Source organism: Myotis daubentonii, chromosome 14 (assembly GCF_963259705.1).
Source record: "Myotis daubentonii chromosome 14, mMyoDau2.1, whole genome shotgun sequence".
In the NCBI taxonomy this organism is placed as follows: domain Eukaryota; kingdom Metazoa; phylum Chordata; class Mammalia; order Chiroptera; family Vespertilionidae; genus Myotis; species Myotis daubentonii.
Window position 1 is genome coordinate 41,557,948 of NC_081853.1, and position 15,288 is coordinate 41,573,235.

General features: G+C 40.5%; 1 protein-coding gene across 5 annotated transcripts in view; it reads right to left on the reverse strand.

Moving 5' to 3' along the window:
- THRB (thyroid hormone receptor beta) overlaps nt 1–15,288 on the reverse strand; it is a 283,184-nt gene that overhangs the window by 229,625 nt on the left and 38,271 nt on the right. The window lies entirely within an intron of this gene.

Sequence of the window (15,288 nt, forward strand, 5' to 3'; positions counted from 1 at the left end):
ATGTGGAGATGGACATTTCTTCTCTCACTAACTTGATCGTTCTCTCAACACTTGGATACGAGTTCAGTGTCTTGGCTGCAAGGAGTCAAGAGAATGAGGCTTGCCCATATTCTCATGATACTAGAAGGCATAGCCCTGCACAAAACCACTCAAAAACTGAAAAGGAATCAGTTCCCACAGTATTGAAAAAGCAAGATTGGAAACAGTAAGTCCTGTGGGTTCAGGAAAGAAACCAAAAGCATGTAGCATGCACACACACAGATGCTCCACTGGCCTCCTCCTCTCCAGGCCCTCCAAACTGTTCAGGAAGAATAGATGATTAGGCCTCAGTATAATTAATACTCTTTCACAGAAGTAGAAATTAATTGCAGCTTCAGTGACTAGACAAATCAAAGAACTCCATAAGTGCTTAAACATACAATAATCATTAAATGTGCCCTTAAGAACAGTGGAAGAAAGCAAGGGCAGGGAGAGAATTAAAAAATGACACTTATGTACTGAGAAGAGGATTAGATAGACCCCAGGGTGAGTCAGAAAACAATAGAATCCCTGTTTGAGGGAAAAGAAGAGAAAAGAAATAATACTGGAATAACATGGTAGTGTGTATCTGGGAGTAAGCACAGGGGCCTGTGCTGTTCTCATAAGAAGAAATATGCAAAGGAGATCAAAAGAAAAACAACAACAACAACACAGAAGAAAGAATAGTGGCAGGAGACTGGATCACAGGGAGGAAAGCCCAACACTGGGAGGGAGTATAAGAACTGCAGGCACCATTCTGGGTTCTTTGTCTAGGCCTTCTGGACAAGATTGGCATCGCTTACAAACACACAGAAGTCAACAATGCAAGCTTTGATCCATGACTCAACCATGTAAGACAGAGCCCAAACTTAAAAGTCAGGTTTCTTTAAAAAATTATCTGTAAATAAACATAGATATAATGTATGTATATAAATATAATGTATATTATACACATATACACATGTGTTCATTTCTATCTTTTGAGTTTTAAAAAATATATCAGCTTGAGTACATTAGAAGATGAATGAGAACAATTGGTGTTTTTTTAAGCTTTACTCTGAGCCTCATTGTGAAAAATAATAACAATTCAAATTATCAGGAAAGCATTCTATATCTCAGGTATTGTGGCATTGACCTTGAGCATTGATTCTGAGGTTGCAGTTCTATGCTTAACACATCCATTATACGCAGGTTGGGTGGCCTGTAATATCATGTTCATCTTGCTATCTCTGTCTAGCTTCTTTGAGCTGCTCTGGATATTTTAGGGATAATCATAATAATGTTAACCTGCTCACATTATGATCAAAGAATCAACTAGTCAATGGTAAAAATGACTACCTATAGAAACATTTCCAGTTCTCAGACCTGGTTGGTATAGTTTCATATCATTACAAAGGGTTGATTCTAAAGAGATTATTCAGTCTCTACATCAATTCTATGTATACGGACTAGGCCCATTATGCATGAAGCATAAAGGACTATCAGATCTTTGTTATTTCTCTGGTTTTATTCAAGGGTCCTACAGTCCATATGTCCCAAGCCAGAAAGGAAAAACAGAGAGAAGGTGAACATACTTTTGTGCCCCCAAAACAAATGTTCCCAGGAGGAATTGGGTTTATCATCCTCTGAACTTTTATAGAAATGTGTCGTCCTGATGAACCGAATCATCTCCACCTTAAATAGCTTTTATTTATATTCAGACCTCAGCTCTCCCTCTATTTTGCAAACTCTTCAGGAGCAGGACTGCACTTTAATACAGTATATGAGTGACAGTTCATGTTAGTCAAGGGCTTCACACTTTCATAAGAGGCCTTCAGATCCATTAGCTCACTTGGTCTTCATGAGCCTGTCAGTTAGCACATTCTACTCATTTCCTACATGGGTAATGGAAATTAAGAAAGGCTAAATGACTTGAAGTTCACATGGCTGCCCAGCTTGAATCCCGAGTCAGGAATTAAACACATCTACCTACTCCCCAACCAGGCCATCTTTTCCCCCCACACTGAGCTTTTGCTCCTCCTCCCCCACATGCCACCTTATATGGCTGGTGATCAGCCAGGTGCCCATTATGAGAAGGATGTCTGGAGAGAAGGACAAAGGAACAGAAACATAAGGCCATTAAAAAAAGAAAAGGAGATGGAAGCCAACTGATCTTCATGTTTCTCTAATCTGACAAGCCCTGCAATGCTGTTGCTAGACATACAAAGCCTCAGATCTGTTCCTCACCATAGGAGAGCCGGGCAGCATTGCCATTGTCAGAAAGGGAACAAAAAGAGGTGTGTGTGTGTGTGTGTGTGTGTGTGTGTGTGTGTGTGTGTGTGTACACTTGGAGAGGTAAAGTGGCATTGTAAGGTCTATAGAATCACTGGTGTTAGAATGGGGGGAGTTCTGGGAGGAAGCCTCTCTGGAGTTGCTGGAGAGGTCCTCAGGCAGAAAGCCGGAGCCTGCTGGGGATGCTTCTGGCAAAATGACCTTCCTTTACCCAGTCCCAGAATACAAACATAGAAGAGTGATATTTTGGCCCTGTTATTAGCACTGGGTAAGAGGGTAGGTGAAAAGGCAGATGCTTTTGTATTCAGAAGGGCAGGAGGTTATAAATCCCCCAAAGGTAGGCAAAGGCGGTATCTTAGATAAGGATCCTTAGAAGTGAGGCCTAAGAAAATTCCTGTACAAGCCAGGGCTCTTCGGGAAACGTATGCGGGAGTGAGGGAAGCATGATAGGGCAGAGAAAGGCAACAAGAATGTGCCAGAAGTCTAGCCTGATTCCACCAGGAGCTCTGGAGTTCCAATGGCCATCTCAGAGGTTGTCCTGAAGGTGACTGAGCTACTGGGGACTGAGGTGTCATACCTCTGCATCAGCCAGTCATTGGCCAAAGGCTTCCCCAAGGGATGGGGGCTATAGCCTCCCAGGCTTATTTGGATGAGGCAAATGTCATCAGTCAAGTGCATTTCTACAGGGTAGGGTGTAGACGTGAGAAGCTGGTAGCCAACACCCACAGCAGCTGGAGGATGGGTACACCAGCCCAATGAAGGGGATCTGAGTGGGACATTAACAGCATCTACTACAGGTAGCTTCTCACATCTAGAGGAATCTGAGTTCCACGTTGGTGGCCTAATTTAGGGGTAGATGCCCTCTTTTGGGGAACTTTGGGCAACCTGGGGGAGCCAATCCTCTACTTGGGATCATGCTGTGTTACTTCTCACTTTATGAACCATACACATACGTTTTTGTAGTCTTTAGCTTAAGTAAAACTTTCCAGCTTCTAACTATGTTTGCTGGTGTCTTTAGGTGTATCACTGTCTCATGGTGACAACACATGCAAAAGACTTCTTCACAAATCTGCTTTCTTCCTCCCAAACCTCTACATCTCAGGGACAATGGGCTCAATAACTCCCAAAGGCAGCCAAGTCTATTTTGCTATTAAGTTAATCATTACTTCTTTAATGTAAGTAAAAAATCTATTTCCCTGTAATTTCCATTCACCGAAGTCATGGAAAGGAAGTCTAATTCTTAAATACCTTCTCTTCCATAGGCAAAATATACAGTTCAGATTATTCCACAAATTGTATGTGATCTCAAATCTTCTCACCCATCTGGTCCCTGCCCAATGGAGAAATTCCAGTTCATCTATGACCCTTGTTAAAAAAGGTACCCAACTGCCCTAACCAGTTTGGCTCAGTGGATAGAGCATCAGCCTGCAGACTCAAGGGTCCTAGGTGTGATTCTGGTCAAGGGCATTTACCTTGGTTGCGGGCACATCCCCAGTAGGGAGTGTATAGGAGGCAGCTGGTTGATGTTTCTAACTCTCTACCCCTCCCCTTCCTCTCTGTAAAAAGCCAATAAAATATATTAATAAAAAGGTACCCAACCTCCTGGTGTGACTCACATGAAGAAGAATAGGACTATTTTTGTTCTATACACAACAGTTCAATTAATAGAGTCTAAAATTAACTTCATGATTCAACTAAGCTCTACTAGAAGTCCCAACATACCACTGATTTATACCAACTTGTAAACAATGAATCTAAATATTTTGGCATACACTGTCTGTCTCACCTGATCCTTAGTTTCTAGATTAATTTTTTAAACTTAATTATAGTTCTTTTATACCTATTCAATGATCATATTGTTAGAATTGGCCCATAATTCCAACTTTAAATTACCTCTTTGGATTCTAATCCTGTTCTCAAAGTATATGCTATGCTTTCAAGCTTCATGTCAACCAAAATTCAGATAAATATGCAACCTATATCCTTACTAAAATTATTGATTAAAAGACAATACCTTGATAAGGCCAAGGGTGGGTCCTCATTAGCCTACCATTAGAGACCACCCTCCCAGGAGCCACTGCAGTTCTCACACGGTTTCATTCATGCTTGTTCCAAGACTCAGTCTAAATTTAATAATGAATTTCCTCTTTCAGATATGTATTCTGATAAATGGAGTTTTGAAGAATGCAAAAAAATAATTTATAAATATTTACAGTTACATTTGTTTAAGAGACTAGACAGCTGATAATAGTTTTATGAAAAAAAAAAAAAACATCCTCTGGAGAAAAAGGCCAAATGTAGAGTATGATTTAAGAATAGAAATCATTTTCTTTCCTATAGAACAGGATGACAAGTCTGCGGATGCCAACGGGGTGATAACAGAGCCCTTGTTGGGGACACAAAGAAATGAACTGTACTGAGGGAAATGGTGATCAGCGGGAAGAGAATACAAGAAGACTAATGGACAGCACTATGTCTCTATTGCTGTATAAGAAATTACCACAACTTTAGCAGCTGAAAACCACAAAATTTATGACGTAACAGTTCCATGGGTCAGCCTCCTGGGTTCGGCTCTTTGCTCAGGATCTCACTGGGCTAGAATCAAGGTGCTGGCTGGGGCTGCAAACTCATCTGAGGCTTGGGGTCCTCTTCCAAGCTCAGTGATTATTGGTGGAATTCAGCTCTTTGCATTGCAGCACTGAGGTGTGCATTCCCTGCTGGCTGTCAGCTGGGGACTGCTGTCAGCTCCTAAAGGTGTCCCCTACCCCCTGGCATGGGTCCCTCTCCACAATATGGCAGTTTGCTTCTTCAAGAACATCAGGGGAATCTCTCTGTCTTCACTCTGATAAGATGGAGACCTAGGTACAGCAGTGAAGAGAGTGACAATCCCATTAGGTTCACAGGTCCTGTCCACAGCAAAGAGAGGGGATTACACTGGGCGTGCACAGCAGGGGTGGGGACCTTGGAGGACATTCTAGATGTCAGGCTGCCACAATAATGAACATGGCGAGGCACAGCGAGGACCGGTAGTAGGAGAGGGACGTGGGGAGGCCCTCTGTGCCCTGCTGAGGAGTTTGAACTTTATCCTGAAAGCAATGGGGGCACATTGACATTAACGAATGCCCACTGACATTGACAGATGCCTCTCCGTTTGGGGAGACACAGGAAACTGTTACAAGTAGCAGGGGCTAAGAAAGTATTCAAGGAAGCATAGCACCCCAAGAGAATATCATTGAATGAACGAAGGCAAGTAACATAAAGCGCAGTCTAACCCACAGCTATACTTGACTCACTTGAGGCGCAGTCTAATCCACAGCTTTATCGCCTCACTTACCTCCATGACAACGGTGAGAAAAACCAAACCACACCTTGCCTACTGCCACTGTGATCAGGTGCGCCCTCCACATCCCAGACAGAAAAAAATAAAAATACTCTGCATCATTGGAGAACCATCTCCAAACAGAAGCATCCTCTCTCACACTGATCCTCTCCCCCACAACCAAAAAGTCCTGAGCCCCATTCCTGTAAGCTGCTGGTTCCCCTTAAAAAAACCACACCTTTATCTCTGACGTTTGGAATACGGACACCAGCAGGGATGTGAGGACCCACACAGATGGGACAGCATGTGAAGAAATGCCCTTTTCCCACCAATGCTAATTTGGAGCAGATTAACTAGAATGTCATGGTCTCCCCTCTCCCCCTCTAAATACTTGCAGTATCTTTTATTTCGAGTATCTGTTTTTTCTAAAGGCTGGTACCCTTCCAAACATGACAAATAAAAATACTCTAATATTTTCCATTCACAACTATGTCTATACATACATTGTAAGCATGAGAACAACCATAATATTTATTGTTAAATATAAAAATGACAATCGCGAGAAGTTGCTTTCTATATGCCAGGCACCGTTCCCAGAGCTTCATATCCTCACACTCAGGTGAGGAAACTACGGCATGGAAAGTTGAAGGAACTGGTTGGAGATGACACAGGTAGTCAGTGGTGGAGCTGGGATGTGAACCCAGGGAGAACAGTCTGCAAAACCTCACAGCCTCAGAGTAAAAACTGACACCTGCTCCTCTCTTTACGGTGGCCTTAGAGGCACTCCGTAAATGACTGCTGACCACCAATGATTGGGGTGGCGGAGTCAAAAGTTTTAAAAAAAACTAAGATCTAAACACTAGGAGATTATGTTACAGAAGTGAGCAGCACAAAAACAGTAGGATACATAAATCCAAGAAATAGTTCTTAAAAATAAGTCAAATAAACCTCAGAATTATAAAATAAACCAAGAGAGAAATACAGATCTAAAAATCTTAGAAATTATCTAAGAGAAACACTGTATTCAACTCGATGCCTAGTATTTTTTAAATGTTAACAAAATGACAATTTTAAGATATACAGGAATTACCAAAATTGATACAAGCAGAAGTAGACACAATGAAAACAAACCACAACAAATAGAGAAAATCTTAAAAAGTTGTAAAAGCATTATCTGGTTCAAAAAATAACCTAAGCATAGAAAATTCCACAGGAAACTTCTTTCAAATTCTTAAAAAAATTACACACACGTGTGTGTGTGTGTGTGTGTGTGTGTGTATTTCCCATAGGTCCAAAGCACAGAAAGATAAAAATTTCCCAATCATTATATGAAGTAAATATTATTTTGATGTCAAAACTAACAAGACAGCATAAAAATTCAACCAAAGGCCAAATTATTATGAAAATTGACGCAATAATCTGAAACAAATACTGAATACAGAAGTGAGTTAAGAAAACATTTCATCATGACCAAGTAGGCTTTACTCCAAGAATAAAAAGATGATTACATATTAGGAAATCTGTGATTATGGTACACCATTTTAATAGATCAAAGGGAAAAATTACACAAGAATTGAACAAATATGACACTCTGTTTCAAATCTACTCTGTTTCAAGTCTAACTGCAAACAATTCTAATTGGACACTTACAATATCTTTACAATATTTATATTATTATTCTCATATCATAGCTTTAAGGAACTGAAAATGGAAGAGAACAGATAAGGCCCTCAACATTATACAATTCTAAGAGGAAGAGGGTACTTTGAGCCCAGGTCTGTCTAACCATAAATCTTATACTCTGCCTTCCATTTTATGTTCCCCTCATAGGTTATAATTTATCAAAAATAATAAAAAAATCATTTAATAACATTTCAAAATCCTGTGATTAAAAAAAGTACTCTCAGCATATTAGGAATGCAATAAAATTTCTTTAGCATGATTGGAAATACCTATCATAGCTGTAAAAAATCAGAAACAAGATAAGACTAGAAAACCACAAAGTAATTGTAACATAGTTATAGAAATTCTGGCTAATGCTATAAGACATAATTCTGAAATAAGAGGTATGCTCTTTTGACAAGTAATAGAATCATTATTTGTTATAGTATGTTTTCTACTAAAAAAAATTTAGAAAAATTAGGTGAAAAAGGGTTATCATTAATAAAGTAAAAAATATATAAATAGCTTTTATGTAACAGCAATGAACAATTAGAAAACAATAAAAATATCCCAAATATAATCAATTAAAAGTATATAATACCTAGGAATAACCTTAAAAATATGCAGGGCTTTTATGCAGAAATACTTTTTCAGTTACATTGGATAAAATCTGAAAAAACAGAAGCATATTATGAAATGATTAAAATTTTTAAAGATGCAAACTCTTCCAAAATAACTAATAGTTTATACATAATTCCACTGGATACTCAAAATTCAGAATACATCAGAATTTTTTAATTTAAAAATTAATTCCAACGTTCACCTTGAAGTATTCCCAGGTGATAATTGCTAGAGCATATTTAAAATACAGCATAGCGAAGGGCTTGCCATATTAGAAATGAGAATGTGCTATACAAAATATAATATGGTTTCACTACAATAATCAATAGATAGTTAAAGAAATGAAATAGAAAGTCCAGATAGGGGAATGTATATACCAATATAATTAAAGATAGATCTAATCAATAAGTGGTGTTGAAATTATTCAATATGTCAAATTATATAAATGTCAAACTAAGATGGATTAGATATTAAATTAAAAAGTAAAATTATAAAGGATTTGAAAAATATAGGTGATTATTTATTAGATATTTGACCAATCGAAGAATTTCAAAATTCAGAAGTAGTGGAATATACCAGAAAGTAATAATAGATGTGATTGCAGTAATAACCATGAAAAAATTCATATATCTGATATATAGCACAATATTCAAAATTAAAAGGCAAACACCACACTAGGAAAATAATTCCCAGAGATATGACATACAAAGAATCTGTAAGAGACAGTTAAGAAAGCAAAATATTAACAAAATGGATAAAAGGGCAAAGAACATGGATCAACAAGTTACAAAAGAATTGCTGTAAATATCCAATAAGCATTCAAAAGGAACTTTAAATGATCAGTGCTTCATGCTGCTGAGTATGAAGAGAGACAGACATCTCATACACTGCCAGTAGGAGTGTAACTGAATACCTTTGGCCATGTCCAAGAAGAACTATAAAAATGTTCATGCCCTTTGATTGTACCTACTGTTAGGTGGAGGCAATTAGGAAGATGGCAAAAGATGAAATGCAAGCCTATGTAAGAGGCCTCATTCATTCTAGGAGGCAGCACGAACACTCAGCTACAGTTCTCCATCCCAAAGTACAATACTAAACAGTCATTAACAACGATCATACCGTGGGGCCTTGACTTACGAGTGTCCCTACTAACGAGCTTTTTGAGATACCAGCTGTCTCTGGGCAGATTTTTTGCATTGAGTTGACAGAGTAATTTGAGTTAACGAGTTCCTTAACGAGCTCGGTCTCGGAATGAATTAAACTCGTAAGTCAAGGCCTCAGTGTATTTTGAAGAATACTTAAATGCTATAAGAAAAATACTTGCAGGCAAGTGAACATAAGTAACATATAAAACTGTATGTAGACCATGGCCCTGATTCTGTAATGTAACAATATATGAAGGGAAAAACATTCTAAAAATTATACCAAAATGTTACAGTGGCTATCTCTGAGTATTAGAATAGGTAATTTTTATTTTCTACAATAAGCAGCAGAATGAAATTTATTTTATAAAGAATAAAAATAAATCAAAGCCTGATAAGAAAAACAAGGAGCTGGACACATTGGACATGACCTTCTAAGGAGATGAAAGAAGTCTGCCTTTTGTGTCCCTCTAATTCTCTTGCAGGATCTCAGGGAAATGGTGGAGTGGGTATCAGAAACCACTTCAGCTTCTAAAAGGAATCATCTCAGAAGCCATCTCTCCATCAGATCTGGCTAATTCCTTCTCTGCTCCTTCCACTCTGGCCTCTTCCTGCTCAGCTCAGCTCTGCCAGCCTCCACTTTCCTCCCACTCAAAGTCTGGCCACAACAAAACAATCTCAACACAGGAAGCAGGTCTGGAAGGAGGTCAGCATGCTGAGTGATTACTGAGGGAATGATGTGTGTTTCTGCAGAAATGCCTTCTGCCTCTGCTAAAGTATCATTGCATAACACTGTCCACACTGGAAAGACTGTTCTCAAAAAACGTACACTCTTGAAGTTTTCCTGCACAGCCCTACTGCAATGATGCCATCAGCAGTCCATTTCTCCTTCACCAGCATAATTCAGGAGCTTACATACAACCAGTCATTCAGTCTCTCTATGCTTTCAGCAAATATTTATGGGGTGCCCTATAGGGCCCTGGGAAATATAATATGGGTGCGGGAGGCTGAATAAAAGGGTCCCCAGAGATGTCCAAATCCTAGTCCTGGAACCTGTGACTCTGTAATGTTACATGGCAGAAGGGACTTCATGATGCGATTAAGGTAAAGATCTTGAGATGGAGAGCTTGCCCTGCATTATCTGGGTGGATCCAGTATAATCACAGGGGTTCTTATATGGAAAGGATTCAGGAGAGTCAAGAGAAGGAGGTGGAATGTGGGAAGAAGGATTCATATGTCAGTGGTCAACTAAAAGGCACCATAGGATTTTGAACTATAAAGAGACAAGTAGTTGCTTCATGCTGCCCAGCAAGATTGCTGCAGGTTTCAAAGAGAGAATATTTGTCTTCAAAACGAATTCATTCAGTAAGCATTTATGAAGAACCTACTAGATCGCAGTGACAGAGCCACAGGGGAAAATACCCCTGGCCTGCCGGTTAGGTGAAGTTTCACTGAGGAGTAGCAGCATCAGCCTGAAGAGTATCAAGCTAGTAAATCATTCAGACAACCCTAACAGGACAGAAATAGGTCAAGGGCAAGGTGGTTTAGTCAGGCACCTCTCAGTGACAAGAAACAGAACCCCAATTTTCAAAAGCTAATCAGGAAAGAAGCTTTCATGGAAGGATCCTGAGGCAGCCTCAGACTCCGAGGAAGAGAGAGAGCTGTAAGATCCAGGGAGCTCACCTCGGCCAAGATGCCCACAGGGTCTCCATCTTTCAATCTGCGGGTCCCTATTTCTGTCTTTCTTCCATAAGCATGACCAATTACAGCGTGGCTCCTACCAGCTCTGTGAAGCCATTGGGGAATGCCCACTGTCCAGCCAGTTGTCCCTAATCACATGGACTAGCAGAACCTTGAGGTCAAAACACACGATAACTGAGCTTTTCTCACGTGATTCCCAAGGTGCTTTTGAGTTCAATCAAACAAGTGATCAGATTCTTTGGGAAGCTACCTTGACTTCTATTGGGCAGCTTTTCTGTTTTAGAGTATTGAAAGCCATTAATTATATACTGTGATTAGAACCATGTAATAAAAAATATGTGAAAGACATTAAAATCCTAAGTTATATTAGGGAAATGCAATTATAAATGATTTTTATAACGTCCAGTCTCCAAATATTTTGTAATATAAGTATTTGAATAATGAAAGCTTTTATTTATATATTTAAAAATTATGTTTAATTTTTGTGAATGCCTCAGGTGTTTCTAATTCTGAGAAGGGACTAATGTAACCCATGTTTTAGTGATGAAATTGATAGCAATTCTTAAAATATTTTCTTTCTTGATATAAGAAAATATAAAACATATCATTTTCTATATATAAGAAAATATAAAACTGCTATTAATTGGGAATGCCTTAGGACCTTGAGAATTTAAGGAAAGTCAAGTAAATACCATCATAATCTAATTTCAACAAAATAGAGGTTAACCTAGTAAGTATTTAAAAACTTGCATATATGAAATAATCAGTATAATCACATATAAACACAAGTCAGGGGTCAGAATGTTGTTGCAAAATTCTTTAAAAATTGTACATTAGTTAAATATTATTCAGTCTTAAAAAGGAAGGAAACGCTGACATATGCAACAACATGGATAAACCTTGAGGACATTACACTAAATGAAAGAAGCCAGTTAAAAAAGACAAGTACTGTATGATTCCATTTATATGAGGTACTTAGCGTAGTCAAATCATAAAGACAGAAAGAAGAATGTTGGTTTTCAGGAGTTTGCAGGGGGAAATGGGAGTTATTGTTTAATGGGTATAGCGTTTCAGTTGTGCAAGAAATGTTCCCGCGATGGATGGCGATGACAGTTGCACAATAGTGTACTAATACAACTGAACTGTACACTTAAAAATGGTTAAGATAACAAAAAAAAGCTTTCAATAGAAAAAATGTTATAGCTTAACTCTGAGAAGGCAATAATGCCCAAAGAGATTAAATAATGAACCAAATATTGATCACACCTTAGATTAACTATATATAAACAGAGACAAATGCTATCAATTAAGAAAGCTAGTCTATACACATGAGCAAGCCTTTCCCTGGTTTGTTCCATCAGAGGGAGAAGTAGTCTTATTATATGGGGGTTTTAATTAAAATAGACTTGTTTACCTCCCATCTTGCCAGGGCCACAACTTGGAAGTTCATTTTCTGAACTGAGGCACACCCCAGTTAAGTACCTGTCATGAGATTACAAGCATGAAAAAATAAAAATCTTAGTCTTTGAAAATTTACAACAAATTCGGGTTACTTGACTAACTGTACATTAAAATGGTCAAGAGTTGTTCAGGGTACAAACATCTAATATTTAAATACAGGAAGTTCCCTTCAGAGATGAAAAGACCTGCAGCTGGCTTTGGAGGAAAGGAGAGTGCAAACTAGTGGATGACAGTGAAGGACAATGTGCCATCAGTTAAAAATAAATGACAGAGGATATTTACCGATCAGGAAGAATGTATGCACCTCTATGTTCACAGCAGTGTTATTTACAGCAGCCAAGATCTGGAAACAGCCCAAGTGCCCATCAACAGATGAGTGGATAGGAAAACTGTGGTACATTTACACAATGGAATACTATGTGGCTGTGAAAAAAGAAGGAACTCTTACCCTTTTGACAGCATGGATGGAACTAGAGATTATTATGCTAAGTTAAATAAGCCAGTTAGAGAATGACAAATACCATATGATCTCAGAATCTAATGAACAAAACAAGCTGATGCACAAAATAGAACCAGAGGTGTGGATTCATGGAACAGACTGACAAATGTCAGAGAGGTGAGGGATGAGAGACTGGATAAAAGAAGGTGAAGAAATTAGCCAAAGAACATATAAGCACAGCCCATGGATACAGACAACAGAGTAGTGAAGGCCAGAGGAGGGGGGCGGGGCGGTTGGGGTCTGGTTGGAGGTGGGCAAAGTGGGGGAGGGAAAGGGGACATCTGTAATAGCGTCAATAAAATTTTTTTTTTAAATGACAGAGGAGTCCACACACAGACAGACCAGGGAGGTGTGAATTTAGAGAACGGCAAACAAACCAGCCAAAACCAGGTCAAAGACAAAGGTTAGACAGAAAGAAGTGAAAGCAGGATTGGCTTGAGTTTGAAGGCAAAGGCAGAATTCTGAACTTGGCAGAGGGGAGTAATGGGAAGGCACATGGCTATCAGAGGCGTAACAAAGCAGTGGTTGCAAGTCAGTCAATGAAAAGCAAGGAAAGAGCACCGGGAACCCAAAAGTTCTATACAAACAATGATTTCAAATTCCTGAATGTAAGCTACTTAGAGATGTGTTTCATTAGAAGCATGGCAAACAGTCTACACAGTCTAATGACTTTTCTTTACTTTAAACCTGCTTCCAGCTGTTTTTTTTTAAATATATTTTATTGATTTTTTACAGAGAGGAAGGGAGAGAGACAGAGAGTCAGAAACATCGATGAGAGAGAAACATCGATCAGCTGCCTCCTGCACATCTCCTACTGGGGATGTGCCCGCAACCCAGGTACATGCCCTTGACCGGAATCGAACCTGGGACCCTTCAGTCCGCAGGCCGACGCTCTATCCACTGAGCCAAACCGGTTTCGGCATTCCAGCTGTTTTCAAGGGTTCATGTCTGTATGACCCATTTCTGAAATCAGGACAGGCCCCTATCACATCAAAACTCATTGTGCCACACCACTGCCATACTAACCATTCCCAGGAACGTGCGATGGCTGGCTGACAGAAATGGGATTTTTGACAGGAAATTCCCAGGACCAAGAAAGTCATGGTGGTAAACACTCCCAGAGAAAAGAGAGCAGTACTCTATTCTAGCTCAGCAGGGAAATAGTCAAATTGTTCTCCCTGCTTATTAACAGACCAACATTTAGTTCAACAGCTCTAATTTGCTGTGGAATTTTTGAGTTTCTCTTCTGAAAACTGAAAATGGTTTTCTGCATAATGCTTATCTACAAATGCAGTAACAATTCGTATTGGGTGTAGAGAGGTAGGTAAAGATTTTTCAAAATAGGGTAGCCAGTTTAAAGAATATTAGCCTTATCTTTTAGCTAAATACCATATATATATATACAGTATTCATATATATATAATACTATATGTAGTATTCATATATATATATCCTATCTAATAAAAGAGAAAAATGGTAATTGGCGTACGACGATACCCTTTTCATTGGCTAATCAGGGCTATATGCAAATTAACTGCCAACTATGATTGGCAGTTAACTGCCAACTATGATTGACAGTTAACTGCCAACTAAGATTGGCAGTTAACTGCCAACAAGATGGCGGCTAATTTGCATATGTAGGCACAATGCAGGGAGGCGAAAGGGAAAGCAGGAAGAAGCCCCCTGACACTGACAGTGATCGGAAACCCAGGGGGGAGCTAAGAGCTGGGGGGCAGGGCAAAGGCAGCCCTGGGGCCGCCTTTGCCCTGCCCCCCAGCCATGATCGGAGAATCAGGCACCTTTGCCGCCCTGGCCAGTGATAGCAGGAAGTAGGGGTGGAGCCAGCGATGGGAGCTGGACACGGTCGAAGCTGGCAGTCCCGGGAGCTAGGGGTCCCTTGCCTGGGCCTAAAGCGGAGCCCACGATCACGGGGCCGCTGCAGCTGCGGGTCCCCGCTGCCCGGGCCGGACACCTAGGCCAGAGGCGTTAGGCTGGGCAGGGGCAGAGCCTGCAACCGCGGGGAGCTGGGGGTCCCCTGCCCAGGCTTGACACCTCTGCCGGAGGCCTCAGGCCTGGTCAAGGGGCCGATCCGGTGATTGGTGATCGGAGGGTGATGAGGGTCAACTCCTCTGGCCGAGGCATCAGGCCTGGGCGGGGGGCTGAGCCGGGGATTGGGGGGATATGATGGTCCCCTTGCCCAGGCCTGAAGCCTGGGTCAGAGGCGTCAGGCATGGGCGGGGGGTGGAGCAAGCGATCAGAGGGAGATGGGGGTCCCCTGCCCAGGCATGATTCCTGGGCCAGAGGCCTCAGGCCTGGGCGGGGGCCAGAGCCAGTGATCAGGGGGAGATGGGGGTCCCCTGTCCAAGCCTGACACCTCTGGCGGAGGCGTCAGGACTGGGCAAGGGGCCGATTCTGCGATTGGAGGGTGATGGGGGTCAACGCCTGAGGGCTCCCAGTATGTGAGAGGGGGCAGGCTGGGCTGAGGGACACTCCCCCCCCACAAACCCAGTGCACGAATTTCGTGCACCGGGCCCCTAGTATATATATATATATATATATATATATATATATATATATATATATATAGTATTCAT